General features: G+C 43.3%; 1 long non-coding RNA gene across 2 annotated transcripts; it reads right to left on the bottom strand.

Annotated features, from left to right (window-relative positions):
- Nucleotides 1-1,660: 1,660 nt before the first annotated feature.
- LOC134469929 (uncharacterized) lies at nt 1,661-4,684 on the bottom strand. Of its 2 annotated transcripts, XR_010039094.1 has the most exons (4): nt 4,505-4,684; nt 2,861-2,991; nt 1,879-1,959; nt 1,661-1,764 (listed from the first exon to the last, which is right to left on the bottom strand). It is a non-coding gene; the product is annotated as an uncharacterized LOC134469929 (long non-coding RNA). The 2 variants fall into 2 exon arrangements; XR_010039093.1 differs by lacking the exon at nt 4,505-4,684 and having other exon boundaries at nt 2,861-4,391.
- Between the last annotated feature and the right edge of the window lie 7,849 nt (nt 4,685-12,533).

Genomic DNA, 12,533 nt, shown 5'->3' with positions numbered 1-12,533 from the left:
AGTGAGTTTGTAATTACAGCAGCAATCATTCACCACGCAATGACCTGGCAAGTCACCATCATAAATTATAATATTATTTTTTTTAACTTATGAGCAAACAACCCCATTTGATGCGTGTGTGATGCACGTTACTGGCATCGCAACTGTCTCTAAACCCAGCAACGTTCTCAGTGTGGATGGTTAGCATGCAATTGCAAGTCCTTCCCCTTTGTAATGTTATGATGCAACACAAATGTGGTAACAATGTTATAAATGAACGAGGGGGTAGTTGTCAGGTTATAGTAGACTTTTTACACCTTTGTTTACAACATTGTTCTGTTTCACCACTGCAATGCTTATCATGCATCACAAATCTGTTTGAGGAGGGTGGTGTATTACATGACAAAAGGGTACTCTATACTAGTTATGATGTATGCACTTCCTCACCATCGGCTGATCATAAAATGTGTCTACATACAACTTGGCTGCATTTGAACAGCACCCTGTGCACTGTCTGTGCTGGAGAATAGCCAGCTTTCCTTTGTCCAATAGCCTACATGGCATTCTAAAAATGCATCCATTATGTCTTGTATTCCAGTGATCCCCAACCTTTTTTGCCCTGTGTACCCCCTAATTAATTTAGTCATATCATGAGTACCCCCTCCTTCATGCTCTATATCAGGGGTGGGCAACTCTCATGAAGGAGGGCCACATTTTTTTCATTGTGAACATTGGAGGGCCAGATGACTGCGGATCTGACTGCAGCTTGCAGATTCAAGGTGCAGTTGGTTGCTCAGTGGCCGCCGAAAAAGTTTGGAAGCAATGAGTGTTCTCTGTCAGCCAACAGTGTAATTTTAACAGATTGTTCATTATAATTTATAAGTATGGCTTATCTATGGGCCGCACTTAGTAAGGAGGCGGGCCGCATGTGGCCCCTGGTCCTCCAGTTGCCCATCCCTGCTCTATATAATCCTCTATACCAATGTGAGTGCACTCCATACATTTGTTAGTATCACATTTTCCACGTACCCCTGGTTTGGAAACACTGTTGTATACAATGGTGAAATAGTCCATGCTCTGTTGACATATTTATCCATAGTTGCCAGTTAAGTTTCCATTGTGAAAATTGCATCATCTCATGTTTACCTGAGAGTAACCTGGCTATCAGTGTCAGAAAACTGCTTTTTTTTGTAATAAGGTTAGATGCTAGTGTGGAAACTGAGACAATGCCCACAGAAAGAGATAACATTATGCTGCCTAGCTCAGGTCGCATTACTTTCATTTGACACCATCTGTGCATATAAGAGCAAACTTGCGCCATGTCTTATCTTTATCAGATCACTATAACTTGGAGAGAAGGCAGGAGAGCCACAACGCATGCTGGAACTTTTTGTACAGAGTTCAAGATCACCATAAGCGGCCAATTCAATTATGCAGACAGTGTGAAGACAGTGTGCAAATTTTATTTACAACAGCATCAAGAATATTAAATTGGAACATGTGAATATTTTATGGAAGGCAAATATTGTACTGAAAGAAGAACAGCAATAACAGTCTCTGTAACCATCTTTTCTATTTTTCCAGCCGTTTCAGGCATTTGTCCATCAGTGATTCGAGTGTCGTCTTGCATATCCATGCCGAGTTCCCCGATGAAGACGCTGGAACCTCGATACAAGGCTGGCGGTGACCTCCTCTGGCTGGCTCGTCTGAACTGTGCTGACTTGTCTTCTAGGGCACCAACATTGCATCAGTCACAGGGTTTCCGAAGACCTTTCCACACAAAGCCTACAGGACAAGCAAAATATTGTTCAGAATGCTATGTCATTTTGGAATTATTGAAGTAACACTATTAAAATGTTATGTCAGAATTAGTTTAACTGAATTCTTTTCAAATCTTACCAAAGGTTGGATTAGCTTTTGATGTTTGCCGGTGGTTGGTGTGCATTTTCATTCTAGAGGACAGCCATCTGTAAGAAGCGTCTGCAAGTACAAAAGACAATGTGTGAACAGAGTGTCCCCTCTTATTTTTCAGTTGGTCAAGATGGTGAGGGTTAGCCAGTTTCAAAGACAAACCTCGTTATTGTCATTGGAAAGGATATGAAGGGTTCCTTCCTAAAACACTGCAAGAGCCATTTCATACTAATGCCATGAATTGTATTGTATAGTTATAATAATTACATCAAGTCAAGTATCACCTGAAACCGTGTGTGTGTGTGTGTGTGACATTGCCTTGTAAAGCAAATATAGACATCTCAACAGAAGAGTGTTTTCAGGGGGCATAGTCAAGGTATCCACTCCATTATCCAAACTCATGTCTTCTACTTGGGCTTGTGGCCCAACAACCTACCTAGCATCCATGGAGAAAATAAGTTTCCCTGCTATGCACAACAACTAATCAGAAAATGACATTTGAATTGATATTTTGTGAGTTGTTTAATTGCCCATCTATCAGCATACCACATCATATTTTACAAGGTCACAAGCACAAAGGAGGATGGGAGTTTGGATAGTGGAAAGGAAACAAGGTAGGCCTACACGTTTTGCCATTTAGTGTAATCCTGCTATAAAAAAGAAAAACAAAAAATCAGGCGCTAGAACAACAAGATCCATCTTCTCACCTACACAGCATATAAGGAAAGACAACATTCTTTGCAGCAACTTGTTCCAGTTAGACAGATGCTGAGGCACTCAAGGTTGCATTTTTTTTACTTTTTTATTTGGCTACAATGCTTACGCGTTTCGGCCCTTATGGCCTTCAGGGCGTATAAATTGCAACCTTTAGTGCCTCTGCATCTGTCTACCTGGACCAAGTTTGAGAGCCCCTACACTGATGAGCACCAAGGAAAAAGGTGAAGATCCAGAGCACTCAAATTACAGATACCTGCTTGTATGTGATTCTTTGAAGCAAATTGGATGATGACTGAATGGGAAGACTCCAACGTAGTGGTGATGGAGTTTTGCTTCATCATGTTGCCTTCTTCTACTCATCATGACCGTCTGTAACAGGAACTTCTGAAGATGAGAATTGCGGCCATTAGGAAAAAATACAGAATATAACTTTCCATGATCCACAATAAGCCTCTCAAATTCTATACAAGAAAATTGTCTGAGTCAGAACAGAGACATAAATGTCAAGGAAACATAAACCCAATATTCGACTGCATCTGGCTTTCCAAGCTATTCACGGATAGGAATGAAAAAATGACAGACAGTGGGAGCAGGTTGCATAGCTACTCACACGTAACTCCACAGCTGCCTGCACTGGAGCAAGGTAAGCTAGACAAGTGATCCGACTGCTGTATTCTGTGTACCTACCAGAGGTTACGCCAAATTTGTTATATGATGAAAACAAAAACGCAATCAAATGCCGTCACAACCACTAAATAGCAGCCTGTATCAACTGCTTGAAGTCTGTGTTGGATGTGTCAGCTGAGTTCGTGCAGCCACGCACACTGAGTAATTACCGTAATAGAACCCTTTGAACCCATTGAAGCCTACGTTTCAATGCAGTGGCCAGTCGCTCTACACTAGGTATAGTTAGGTGACCAAATCGAATCAAAGGCTTGCCTGGTCAATATGCTATGTTATGAGTTTGGTGTGTAGTCACAACTGGGCTTTCCAAACATACGGTTAGTTCGAACACATGTTAGCTCAAGTTATAACATCCCTAGGTGAAACTACGAACAACCAGTCTCCATGAAAATGAACGGTGGCAGATGGACACTCCCAACGGAGATCACTCCGGGACGTGTAGCCCCAGGTGGTTTTATCACTCCCAGACGTTCGATCCCACCCGATTATATTTCACGTATTATCACTGCCACATACAAGCAATTTAGGATTAGGTTTAGAGTTAGGGTTAGGTGTAGGGTTAAGTTTAGGGTTATAAACAAAAAAAACTAACATCAAAAAGATAACTAGCTCCGTTATATGGCGGTGGGCTCGATAGTCTGGCTAGTGGGAGCGTGCCGACCGGGGAGCGATTGGGGTTGGGAGCGACAGTCTGGGAATCGAAATGAATATGTACCGCACCACCACAGCCAACAAAAAGGGTTTCCTAATAAATCGTGTTTTCACCAACAACGTTTAAAATGCCCTGTTTTCAACCACAGGACCCTCCTTGGTCAACCAACGAAATGTTGAGCAATTTGGTCTTGTTAAATTGGCGTGTAATAGAATAATTGTCAACATCACATTCCTTGTTAGCTAGCTAGCTGGATGCCTGTGTTATTTGACTGCAGGTGGGCTAACATAGCCGCTCGCCCGGTCGTCAAGGTTTCATTTCCATCGAAACCATTTAGTAAATTGTGCTCATGCTTGATGTATATGTAAGTTCAAAAGACCATGGTTATATTTTACAGTCGATTTCCCAAGAAAACCTAAGACAGAGTATGGCTATTGCTTTTGGTACAGTGTAGCTTTCTTGGCTAATGTATGTTTTTTCCCCACTTCACAGCTAATACTGCAGGCTAATACTAGTTAGCCATGACACTGTAATACAGACTGGAAGCTTTTCATGACTTACTTGTTCAGGAGGCTTGGTGGTATTGATCCAGACTTCAGCGTCAGGTGTTAGCCATAACTTGCTCTGTATTGTCCCAGATTGTGAAAGCATTTGTCCGGAAAATGTTCCCTCAGACATTGAACCAGTACATATGTGGTGTTCTGCTGGTATTTATAGAGTTTTCAAATGAATGGGCGGGCTAGTGGGTGGAGAGAGGGCGTGGGCGAGTTGAGAGCGAACGAGGGCATGACGTCATCTCGGGCACACACGAGCTTTGCGTCAATTGGATGCTGTGTCAGAGTTTGTTTACAAACTGGGAGGAACCTCCAGCACAGCTCTGTGTACACAGTAACACATTGCAAACCACTGGGATGGCTTCAGGAGGTCAGAGTAACTCATTTTAAGGCCCCAAAACATCATAAGGTCAAAATTTCATGCCATGGGCACTTTAACGGTTGGCGCAGGAACAGCATCTGCCTGAAATGACGATGCAGCAGGCTGCTGATGCTGTATGCAATTAGGGATGATGTGGACAGGGCCGTTATTAACGCGCTGGCTACATATAGCTCCAGCCTAGGGGGCCCCCATCAGCCTGGGGGTCCCCACCAGCCAGGGCCCGTACTAACACACTGGCTCGATACCGCTGCAGACTAGGGGCCCCCATCAGCCAGGGTGCCTAACCCAGTGGCTAGATATGGCTGCAGACTAGGGGCCCCCACCAGTCAGGGGTCCCTACCAGCCAGGAGCCCTCTGAGTAACGCACTGGCTCGATAACGATATGGCTGCAGACTAGGGCCCCCCACCAGCCAAGGGCCTTACTAACACACTGGCTCGATATGGATGCAGACTAGGGGCCACCACCAGCTAGGGGCCGTACTAACACACTGGCTCGATATGGCTGCAGCCTAGGGCCCCCACCAGCGAGGGCCCCCCTGATTAACACACTGACTAGATATTGCTGCAGACTAGGGCCCCCCACCAGCCAGGGGCCGTATTAACACACTGGCTCGATATGGCTGCAGCCTAGGGGGCCCCCAACAGTCAGGGGCGTTATTAATGCACAGGCTCGATATAGCTGCAGACTAGGGCCCCCCATCAGCCAAGCGCCGTACTAATACACTGGCTACAAATGGCTGCAGCCTAGGGGGCCCCCAACAGCCAGGGGCTTTATTAACACACTGACTCGATATGGCTGCAGCCTAGGGCCCCCCACCAGCCAGGGGCTTTATTAACACACTGGCTAGATATTGCTGCAGACTAGGGCCCCCCACCAGCCAGGGCCCCCCTGATTGGTCAAAGTGGGGAAATTGAGCTGAGATGCAATATTGAAAAATGTATCTCTTCTTAATACTCCTCTCTATGATTGGCAGAGCTATGGCACCTTTTATGGAATTTTGTCACGATTTTTGTCTGCAGGGGTCCTATCTCAATGTGTAGCCTAGGGGCCCCGGGCTGTCTTGATCCGGCCCTGCTGATGTGGGCTATATATAGGGACACCAAACTGCTGAAGCATTTTGGAAAGACATTGAGGAGACCTCATGGTTTCAGTGGGGAAATCCTACTTTCTTGTAGTGAGTAGGCCTATACTCTTATGTTACAGTATACGGATACACTATCAAACTGCCCTAAGCGTTAAGTATGTACTGTATCTTGGCGATGGTTATTGGTTTGTTATCACTTGTAGACTTTATGTGCTGTGCTGTATACCGACCTAACCTGGCTCTCACGCAGATGGATTTTCACCCTGTGCAAGCTTACGAAGTGTAACGAAGATGCACAAAGCACTCGGGGTCTCGCGAGATCCAGGCTAATACCGACCGGCTTATGGCATAGACTACACCTCTGCATGGTTTTCAACGCTTCCATGTTACCAAGTTTAAACCCATAGCCAAATACTCCACTTCTCTTCCATGTTACCAAGTTTAAACCCATAGCCAAGTACTCCAGGTCTCCTCTTCAGTCATCCAATAACATATTGAAGCGAAAAGCAGAATTGTGTCTCATTTCCTTAACAGAGAGGTGAAGGCCTAGCCTGGGCGAATAGCCGACTGTTGACTCCGTCAATCAGTCTGGCAAAAGCCATGAGTAATCCGTCTCCGTGGACCAGGCCCATCACTAGGTTTGAGAGACAGGGGGGGCTTAGCACCAGAGGAAGAAAATGTGCACGCACAGCGCGCGGCGAAATGTTTTCAACTCACCTGCTAAGGTTTTGTCTATGAATTAATTATTTTAAGAGCAAAGAAATCCTGCACACTGTCCATTCCACCAATAAACTTTAATACATTGTTTCGGTCATCCGACCTTCTTCATGTTGTATTAAAGTTTGTTGGTGGAATGGACAGTATGCAGGATTTCTTTACACTTGAATGACAACCCCACTGGGATAATATCCTACGCATCTGCCCACCTACAGAGGTGTGCAAAAGCGTCTTCTTGAACAATTATTTTAAGAGCACCATACCGATTTTTAAACACTAGTTACAGTGATTTTTTATTTTTTATTTCACATTTTAATGAACATTCCTTATATGTAAGCTAAACAAAACATTTCAAAATGTTTCAACTGATGAATATTATGTACGGAAGTTAATATGATTAGATAAAAATGCAGAGAGCATAATTTACACAAGGATGGGAACTTTAAGGAGTTACTAACTGTGCGTCTCCAGGAGAAGCAGTGGTCAGGAAGCGATTCATTCAAACAGGTTCCTTACTTGGAAAACTATGCATCCCCGGCAGATATTTGGTCATTTTTACTCCATTAGTAGCTATTTTAATCAGTTCATGTGTGTTTTCAAACTGTTAAGACAAATATTAAAAACTCAACTATAATTTCAAGACAATGTCAAATTGATTTATTACACGGGTATTGTGAGTGAAAATTGGTACTTTGGGTCTGAAGATTTCAGCCGTGTACTGTAAGTAATTACTCTTTTCTCTAGGTGTCTCTAGTCACAAAGCACAATCCTCTACCTGTTTCCCCCCCGCATAACATTGCTGTGCACCCTGCTTTTATTGCTGTGCAGTAGGATACAAGTGGCATTAAACAATAAATAAGCAAACAGGAACTTGTATTCGGATTAACTTGCCTTCTTGGTGGTTCGTATTCAATGCTTTACTGCATTGTTTTTGAAAAAATGTAAAAAATTTTTTTTTTTTTTTTCCAAAATCATTAAATGGGGGGCTAATACTAATGCAGGGGGGGCTAAAGACCCCCTAAAATAGGCCTAACGACGGCCCTCCCGTGGACGATGGGAGATGGTCTGATCTTACTCTATCATTTAAATTAATTGAAGTTCCAAACTCAAATTAAAACCCATATTGTGCTTTATTAGCATGCCTGTTATGTTATAGCGTCGCAAAAGCATACAAATAACAAAACGAAAGTGTGAATATAGTTACCTTAACCAATCAGTAACAGAGCTTGCGGGTGAGTTCTACGTCACCACTCTCAACTGTTTGCTGATTGGCGAAGAACCGAGCTCGAGGCTTTTGGGGGGGGGGGAGAGACACTTTAAAAAAATAAACATTAGCATTGGGTTAAGTAGAGTACACACACACATACACATCACACTGCTACAAGTACTGTATGCACCAGTGAAACATTACCACTGAAACCATTTAGAAGCATTATTTCAAGATTGGGAAACCTGCTTAGTGTTGTTTTAGTGTTAAGTTGTTAAGTTGCACTTTTTTGAAGGCCTTCCTAACAGGCGTTCATTTGTGTGCTGATTACATTAGCAAGTCTTCTTGATTGTGCTAATTCTGAAATGCCACTAAAAAAAACAAGGTGCTCAAATTAGTCTCAGTAAGTTGAATGAGGAACTGAAACTGTTTTTGTATCTAAATTTTCACCTTTCGAACTTTGATCTATCGAATGCATTGAACTGAAGGTGTTCATGAAAAAAAAAAGGCTCATTGGCTCAGATCTTAACAGCTATGTTTCACATGCATTTAGAGGCTGGCTTACACTAGAAGGCTGGCACATTCATAGACTTGAAAAGTCAGGGTCGAATTTAAGATTGCCTGGGGCCCCTAGGCTTACAGGCTGCTGTGAACCCCCCGGGAAGGCAAATTTCATGACATATTTAGTCGTCAGTGTCTAGGAATTACAGATAACATGTCTACCAACCCTACTCAACATGACAAATTAATTTTTCAATATTGCATCCTGTCACAATTCCCTATTTTTTCCCTTTTTGGCCAATCAGGGGCCCCATGGTGGGGGCCCTAGGCTGCAGCCATATTTAGCCTGTGGGGCCCTAGGCTGCAGCCATATCTAGCCTGTGGGGGCCTTAGGCTGCAGCCATATGTAGCCTGTGGGGGCCCTAGGCCGCAGCCATATCTAGCCTGTGGGGGCCCTAGGCTGCAGCCATATCTAGCCTGTGTGTTAATCCGGCCCTGTGCATAGTCATAGTTTGGCACACATGTAGAATGATATATGCTGAGGCTCCTGTACTGTATAGAGAGATTGATGGTGCGCTGGCTCCATTGTGCTGACTGTCATAATAAACTAGCTGCATGCTAGCCTCCTAGAGCCTTGCCCAAACGTCCACCAACAGTGTTTCTCAACCTTTGTCGTATAAACGCCGCCTGTACCCCATCAAAAGCCTTGAACTCCATCCCCCCCCCACCCACACACACAGACACACATTCACACACCTCATCATAACCCTGCCAAACACCCACCTTAGTATTAACAAATAAAATTGACTCATGCCCCTGAATAGTAACTAAGCACCGACCCTCTCAGCTCTCTCCTTCTCAAGACCCCCCTAGGGCTCCCTAACACCCCCCTGCCCTGGGGGTCTGTAGAGCCCCTGTTGAGAAACACTAGGCTAAAACGGACTATTCTCAACAAAAGTTTTCAACTTGACCAAAATAGCTCAATCCCCAACAGCCGCTAAAAATAGCTCAGTTTCTACAATTAAATTAATTTGGATAAATTACCTTGATGACTAGGATTGTTCACAGACAACTGTCAAAATTCATCTCTATAGCTTATGCTAGTGAAAGAAAAAAGAGTTAGCAAACACTTTGTCAACATTTTAAAAGGAACAAATGCAACAAAACACTGAATACAATCCACAACTGTGAATTTTATTGATCAGTGAAATGTGTATAAATAGATGTTTTTAAAATAGCTTATGCTAATTTAAAAAAAAGTGTTTGCAGACATTTGAGCCTTTTAAAATTATGAATACAACTGAAAACAACCCACAACCTGGATTCTTGTGATCACATGATTTTTAATGATCACTGATATGTGTAAAAATAGAGGTTGTTTTTAAAATAAAATCACTTTTTTGATTCAAAACACCAGAAAGTAATCCAACCCATCATCCACTTTCATCAGCCATGTCACCAAATGAGGTTTTAAAAATTCCTTTGCTGCCATAAAGACCCTGTTATGTCATCAGCAATCAATTTAACTGCTAGGACTGTGCCTGAAAAACATCAATGAAATCGTAGATGAACATGCAAGAACCACTTTAGATGCTTTTCACTTAAATGGCTGCTTGCGAAACGGCATCGGAATCTGTCAAAAAAGAGAAATCTGAGCCAAATGCTACCAAGTGATGATGAGTAGCGTTTCTTACACTGCTAAGAACAACAGCAGATTAGAAGGCACTAAAACCGAAAAAAGAAAAAAAAATCAGAAGTGTCGCAGTAAAACTAAAACTAAACCGCAGTAAAACTGAACTTTTTCCTTTCATCAAACAGCGACACTGGAGCGATCTTTTATCACACAGTTCTCCATTTCACTTCTCTAATGTAATTGCTTTTCGGGTGTTAAAAAAAAAAAAAAAAGAAGAAGAACATGACTCGGCAATTAAAAACAACTTCTTTACAACACTATTGGTAGCTCACTCACTCACAATGTGACCGCTCCTCAGAGGCGGACTTTCCATTAGGCAAACCTAGGCAATTGCCTAGGGCCCCGACCAAATCAGTCCTCCATAGGGGCCCCAACTTTCACACCAGTCATGGTAAACATGAAAATAGTTGACAAAGCTATACAAAACAATAGATAAAGAAATAAAATAGCACCATAACACAGACTTTTAACGCCCTGATTTTGTGTACATCTTTGAAGAAGGACTTTTGAGGGCCTCATGTTAATATTTCGCCTAGGGCCCCAAAATGGCTAGATCCGCCCCTGCCGCTCCTCTTCTCCTCTCTTCTCCACCGTCTGCAGCTGTCTGCAGAGTTCATCCCGAGACATCCCCCCGAATTTACATAGATTGTCATCTGTAAAAGTTCGGCGTTTGACATTGTGCTTCACAGCGAGATCTCCATCTCTTCATTATGTCGTCTTTATTATTCCACGGTGCCCTCCAAGACGGCCGGCGGTATCCTCTAGGCCCAGAGGCCGACGTTACATTGGGCAAAACTGGGCAATTGCCAAGGGCCCCCCGGCCAAATCTGAATCCCAAAGCCTTCCCACTACAAGAAATACTTAATTATTGGTCTGCAGTATGTCATCTTCATTATTCCACGGTGCCCTCCAAGACGGAGACCGGCTGTATCCTCTGCTACCCCTCCCAGGGGCAGACGTTACATTGGGCAAAACTAGGCAATTGCCTAGGGCCCCACAGTAGTGTAGTCTACTTTTTTGAAGTGGGTATACTGTATATTTGAGCATTTTTTTGAGGTGGGTATACTCTATATATTTTCGCTATTCTAAATAATGGATCAATCAATTTTAAGTGGGTGCACTGAAATCCCAGAAATTTAGAAGTGGGTATACTGCGTATGCCTGCGTTCTACGTAGACTACACCACTGGGGCCCCGACCAAATCTGTCCTGCATAGGAGGCCTCAACTGTCACACCAGTTGCGTTAAACACGCAAAAAAGGTAGCTTGATCTTAAATTTGTCACTTATGTGAAATAATCAAGATCTACTGTATATAGAATAGAATAGAATAGAATAGAATAGAATAGAATAGAATAGAATAGAATAGAATAGAAAGCCTTTATTGTCATTATACAAAGTATACTGAGATTTGAGCTTCCCTACTAGGTGCACAGTCCTTGAGTATATGAGACAAAACAATGAAATAGCACCAACACACTGAATTTTATGTCTATGTAATGACTTTAGAGGGCCCCATGCTTATATTTCCCCAAGGGCCCCAAAATGTCTACATCCACCCCTGCACCCTGCTGCACACACTACAACTCAAACCACCACACCACACAAAGGACTGGTTACGACATGGGCCTACCGGGCCAAGGCCCTGGGGCCCAAAAAGTAGGGGAGCCCTGAATCCCAAGTCTCCCCACGACAAGAAATACTTAATTATTGGTCTGTATTTGTGTTCTCATATTTGTTTAAAACTAGACTTTAAACGGCTGTATTTTTACATTTTCTGTGGGGAGAACACCCCCCTCATACCCCCAACAACACATTCTCTCTAACATCTTGGATGAAGCCTCACATCTTTTGGAGCCTGTGATGAAATAGAGGGAGGGGAGCTTTCTTGTTGTCTTGCTCAGGGGCCCTTGGAGTGATACACCGTCCCTGCACCACATCACACCGCACCACAGAAACGTTACGAGATTAGAATTCTTTGTGCATTCCAGAAGAACATAAACAGCCCAGTGATTTCAAAGGCACGGGGTCATCTGGGGTTAATTGGAAGCAAAATGACTCTCGATTGTCCTCCCATCTTTACCGCGCCTGTCCTAGTCCTCTGTTCTTTGTAGTGGGGGGTAATATCTCTGGTCTTCAGCGGGACGACAGGACTTAAGTGTCTCTGAGGTGGTCAATATGCATGAGCCTCGCTCGCCCGCTCGCTCGCTCGTCTGGGCCGACTGTATTGATTAGTTTGTTGATAGCAATCCAGTTAATCCAATAGAATTTAAGTTCTGGCCCGTTTTTTTTTTTTTTAATCTGCCACATCAGAAGTGACACATAAGAAGTGATGGCTAATCATCTACAGTTTCGTCTCTCTCTTTCTTTCTCTCTCTCTCTCTCTCTCTCTCTCTCTCTCTCTCTCTCTCTCTCTCTCTTTCTCTCTCTCTCTCTCTCTTTCTTTGTCTGTC

Source organism: Engraulis encrasicolus, chromosome 19 (assembly GCF_034702125.1).
Source record: "Engraulis encrasicolus isolate BLACKSEA-1 chromosome 19, IST_EnEncr_1.0, whole genome shotgun sequence".
Lineage (NCBI taxonomy): Eukaryota > Metazoa > Chordata > Actinopteri > Clupeiformes > Engraulidae > Engraulis > Engraulis encrasicolus.
Note: the sequence above shows the minus strand (reverse complement) of the source record. Positions and strands in the feature narration are given on the sequence as shown.